At 42.2% G+C, this 5,537-nt stretch overlaps 1 long non-coding RNA gene across 1 annotated transcript; it reads right to left on the bottom strand.

Annotated features, from left to right (window-relative positions):
• Nucleotides 1–2,227: 2,227 nt before the first annotated feature.
• On the bottom strand, nucleotides 2,228–3,076 carry LOC137090702 (uncharacterized). The gene is made up of 3 exons (XR_010907948.1): nucleotides 3,001–3,076; nucleotides 2,699–2,869; nucleotides 2,228–2,589 (listed from the first exon to the last, which is right to left on the bottom strand). It is a non-coding gene; the product is annotated as an uncharacterized lncRNA (long non-coding RNA).
• Between the last annotated feature and the right edge of the window lie 2,461 nt (nucleotides 3,077–5,537).

The following is a 5,537-nucleotide window of genomic DNA, read 5'->3' as shown; positions in this document are numbered from 1 at the left end:
AGAGATGCAGTGAGAGGAGCAGGAGCAGTGAGAGATGCAGCGAGAGGTGCAGGAGCAGTGAGAGGAGCAGGAGCAGTGAGAGATGCAGGAGCAGTGAGAGATGCAGGAGTAGTGAGAGATGCAGGAGCAGTGAGAGATGCAGGAGCAGTGAGAGATGCAGGAGCAGTGAGAGATGCAGGAGCAGTGAGAGATGCAGGAGCAGTGAGAGATGCAGGAGCAGTGAGAGATGCAGGAGCAGTGAGAGATGCAGTGAGAGGAGCAGGAGCAGTAAGAGATGCAGTGAGAGTTGCAGGAGCAGTGAGATGGGTGCAGTGAGAGGTGCAGGAGAGGTGAGAGAGGTCCAGTGAGAGGTGCAGGAGCAGTGAGAGATGCAGTGAGAGATGCAGGAGCAGTGAGAGATGTAGTGAGAGGAGCAGGAGCAGTGAGAGATGCAGCGAAAGGTGCAGGAGCAGTGAGAGATGCAGGAGCAGTGAGAGATGCAGGAGCAGTGAGAGATGTAGTGAGAGGAGCAGGAGCAGTGATAGATGCAGCGAGAGGTGCAGGAGCAGTGAGAGATGCAGTGAGAGGTGCAGGAGCAGTGAGAGATGCAGGAGCAGTGAGAGATGCAGTGAGAGGTGCAGGAGCAGTGAGAGGAGCAGGAGCAGTGAGAGATGCAGGAGCAGTGAGAGATGCAGGAACAGTGAGAGATGCAGTGAGAGGTGCATGAGCTGTGAGAGGAGCAGGAGCAGTGAGAAGATGCAGGAACAGTGAGAGATGCAGTGAGAGGAGCAGGAGCAGTGAGAGGTGCAGTGAGAGGTGCATGAGCAATGAGAGATGCAGGAGCAGTGAGAGGTGCAGGAGCAGTGAGAGATGCAGTGAGAGGTGCAGGAGCAGTGAGAGGAGCAGGAGCAGTGAGAGATGCAGGAGCAGTGAGAGATGAAGTGAGAGGTGCAGTGAGAGGTCCAGGAGCATTGAGAGATGTAGGAGCAGTAAGAAATGCAGCGAGAGATGCAGAGAGAGATGCAGAGATAGATGCAGTGAGAGATGCAGGAGCAGTGAGAGATGTAGTGAGAGATGCAGGAGCAGTGAGAGATGCAGTGAGAGGTGCAGGAGCAGTGAGAGATGCAGTGAGAGGTGCAGGAGCAGTGAGAGATGCAGTGAGAGGTGCAGGAGCAGTGAGAGATGCAGTGAGAGATGCAGGAGCAGTGAGAGATGCAGTGAGAGGTGCAGGAGCAGTGAGAGATGCAGTGAGAAGTGCAGGATCCAAGAAATGGAGACCAGCAGGATCACAAAGTGGAACTCCACCACAGAAGAAAAACGTATTAAGCTGTGGCAGGAGCGTGAGTGTCTCTATAATGTGGATGAAAACTGTTACCGGTAGTAGACAAAGAAAAAAGCTGATTTTATGTCATTTTGACACGAATACATATTAATAAATGACATGTTCATGTTTGAAAGTCTGTTGTTTAAAATAAATGCAGATATAGGCCTAATTGTAATAATAAGAAAACAACATAATATCAATTTTGCCTGCAAGCGTGGCGTGAGCGTGGCGTTTCTGTTGCGTGTCAGCCGCGGGGCTACCTGCCGTTTTTTCTGGGTGCGTCTCAATCAGCTCCCTAGTTCAGTTGTCAGGGCACTGATCAGGGAGTCAGCCCATTGCACTGCATGAAAAGTGGGATTTTCGTCCCCGTAAACGGCCGGAAATCTCCCTGATTTTCGACAATTAACGTCAGTTTACAGCCTGTGAACGTCGCGTTCGTCTGTGCCACATATTGACGGAAACGAACCATGACGTATGTGGAGCTTGCGGAGGCAGGCTGGCGCCGGCGCTAATGGCTCTAATTAGCATATGAATAGCAGCTCTGGGCGGCGCCTTGCCGAAATGGCTTGAATTTCCTCACTCAGTATTGGTTGAAACTACTACATTGAAACAAGAAATATCACTCGCGATTGGTTGGCAGATCTGTTACTATTGGTCAACCTGGGTAATAAATTAATAAATTTAAACCCCCAAATTATAATAATTTTACACACATATATATAAAATTATGATTTGCATATTTTTTAATTGTATATATTCATATTCATGTGATATGCTATTATGTTTTATATTCATGTCATTGTTATCCTATGGACTACACTATTATAACCATCAAGGACATTTATTTATTGAGGAAAGGAAAATATGCCAGGGACGTGCAGTTTATTCAAAGAAAGAGCTTTATTAGAACAAACACAAACACACAACCAAATGCAAAACGTTTGAGATCTGCCCACACAACAATAGGAAGCTCACGAGAAGCCCAAAATCCTACAGCACCATGAAGTCTCTGTTTTCCGCTTCAGAGCTGTAGGTGACTAGCGCCATTCTGTCTGTTTTAAGTCCATTTTTCAGACGTCTGTCGTGCGTTGCCCTGTTCTTTGAAATCGCCTCTAATCTCGATTGCAGCGTGGCACAGAGCTCGGCGAGCTCCTGGCTGGTCAAACAGTCCATCCAGACACCGCGCGAACGATGCCGTCTTCCTCATCAGACATCAGGTCTATGGTAGCGCACTTCCAAAGGCCCACCTCATCCTCAGCTAACACACTCTTTCTTGCTTGTAGCAGCTGTAAAAACAAACAATAAAGACAATCAGTATTGCGCGATGTACTGCGTAAAATGCACCTGAAAAATAGTCACACTGACCAAAAACGGATCTAATCTAATAAATCTTACCCTCTTTCTTCTCAATCGACTCCGAGCTGAACTCTTCACAGCTTCTGCGTGCGATGCAAGAACTGGATGTTTGTACCTGAAGCTCCTGCGTACTGTCTCTATGTCTTACATGCAGCTGGAAAACAATTAAATGAGTGTTATGACGAAGTTGTGAAGACGGCGTACTGCTTCCTGTAAAATGACCAGAAAAAGAAAACACTTTTATAAAGCAACTTACATTTGTTCTTTTACAAGGCTAATTTCAGCTTGTGCTACTTAAAAAGCTTTGCTTTAGGTTACTTTAGCTTAGATAACAGTCTTACCGCAATCTTAGGACTGGTCTTCTCTTAGGCACTCGTCTTCTCTTCTTAAAGTTAGTATCTTCCACACAGTTTTTCGACTCCAAAACAAGCAACCTATCATCTATGGACAGCAACCTGGAGATTACTAAAGTTAACTGCTCGTTAAAATCGGCAGCAAACTGAGCAAGCTGACGAGATAGCCCACTGATTGCATTCAGCTGTTTCTTCCCGCCGGTGTTACAGATCAACTGGGGATCATGTTATCTGGGGACGGGCGCGTGCACGGAGCTAGTTTTACCTGGATTTACAGCAGATGTTAGACGAGGACAGATTCGTCACAGCGGATTTTCCACTGAACAGATTTAAAACGCTTTCCACATTATTGGTAAATGTTTGCATAATATCAGGCTCTGTGTTTTCCTATGTCGCTGCTTTGCTGTATGTTTCAAACGCAGTTTAAGGGAATTTTTAATGTGGTTTCATTTCACAACACAGACCACGCCCACATTTTGTTACATTCTTTTCGATGAAAGTCGTATCCAATGACAATTACATTAAATAAATTACATTGTGTCGTATTAGTATCGGAATTTTTATTTCATTTTTAATAACTATTGTTTTTGTAATTTGCTTAGGGTATTTTTTAAATTATATATATATATATATATATATATATATATATATATATATATATATATATATATATATATATATATATATATATATATATCCTAACTAAAATAACTCATAGCCTCTCATATTACCTTTCTCATATTAGCCTATTATATTCTATTATAATCTATTATATTGCCCACCCCTTGCCCACCTGCACATCCCAGCTGATATACAAGATTTGGGGGGTCATTCTGCATTTGAAAGTTTGAAAGGGTTTTAAATCTTCTAAATAAAGTAAAATGATTCAAAATCAAGTAATTTATATATGCCAAAGTCAACTTTAAACATATACAATGTAATTTCCAAACAGCAAAATTGTGGCCAGTGAAAATGCTGAGTGGCTAACTTTGGAAAACCACTAGCCACGGTGGCCGGTGAGCAAAAAAGTTAATGTCAACCCCTGCATGTATATATATATATATATATATATATGTAGTGCCGTTAAAATTAATTTGTGTTAACACGTTAATTTTGACAGGCAATGATATATGATATATAAAGTTTGCTGATGTATGACGCCGCTTATTAGCAGGAGACCGCAATGATTGGTCAAAGTTGCGGTGATTGGTCAAAATTGCGAGTCACACTGAATTCACGGGGACTGATTGCAAATGACACACAATAAATAATCTAGAATACTTTCATCAAATATATAAATTCAAGCTTAAGTTTAAGATTTTACAATTAGGCTATACTGAGCCTGATCTATCTAAGAGATTTTCTTAGAAGGAAGTTAATACCTTTTAGAAAAATGTCACATGGGTTAAAACTCCTGCTACCCTGATTTGCATTTGTATAGCTCACAGCATGTTCATTTACATGTTAAAGCCTCCCCTGGAGTTAAGGGAAGGGGGGTCTTGGGGGGGACAACTGCCAAGCAAGGCCCACGTCAATTTCTGACAATTCACGGCAGTTTTCGGTGTCGCCTGCAAACTGCCGTGTACAGTCGTAAACCTGATCTTCCACGACAATCTACAGTGCCGCTTACTGACGAAAATCCCACTTTTCATGCAGTGTTGACTTATGTCCTGAACAGTGCCCTGACTAGTGAACTAGGGAGCTGATTGAGAAGCAGGGTCTGTCTTTGCACACCAGAAGGGTGTCTGACGCGCCGCCCGCTGCTGTACATTTACAGGGAAGCCATATACTTCATGTTAAATAATATATTGCCTATTTATTCAGCAAAGACAAATAATAATACTAATAATATTTCGCAAACCAAATTCTGAGGTAAACATTTGTCTTAATTTATTCATTATGTCACTTACCATTAGGTAAGTGGGCTTTACATTAATGCTTTCCCGGGAAAACGTTACGTGTTTAAACGTGATCAAAGCGCATCAATAGCTGCAAATTATTAATTGTAGGCCTATTACAATAAATGTTAACAGATTATTTAATAATGTAAACAAGGTCGCGTTACTCGATGCTCACGCATTTTGTCTGTGTGAGACTCGTGCAGGAATCAAAACAGCAAAACCATTGTATAAGTAACTTAAATATTGTCAACGAAAGTAGTTCCAAACAGAGCCACACCAGAGCATGTGTGCGTCTTCGAACAACAGTGTTCCTTTAATGAAAAACTCAATGTTATAAATAAATAAATAAATAAATAATTTAATTATCTATTTATTCATGAATCCGAAGCTGTCCTCTATACATGTTGCAATAAAAAAAAAAAAAAAAAAAAACAGAATATGCTTACAGATTAGACTCAATATTTTGACTCATCAGCACAGAAAAACACTTCCTCTAACTCCCGCTGTAATCTGACCATTACTGGCCACGTCTAGTGCGTTTTGGCTCTTTTTGTTGACTTTTTACTCAGCGCACAGAAACTCGCTTCAAAAATTACCGCGCTCATCTCCTGCTCATCTCATGCT

Source organism: Pseudorasbora parva, chromosome 10, assembly GCF_024679245.1.
Source record: "Pseudorasbora parva isolate DD20220531a chromosome 10, ASM2467924v1, whole genome shotgun sequence".
Classification (NCBI taxonomy): Eukaryota; Metazoa; Chordata; class Actinopteri; order Cypriniformes; family Gobionidae; genus Pseudorasbora; species Pseudorasbora parva.
This window is presented reverse-complemented; position numbering and strand designations above follow the sequence as displayed.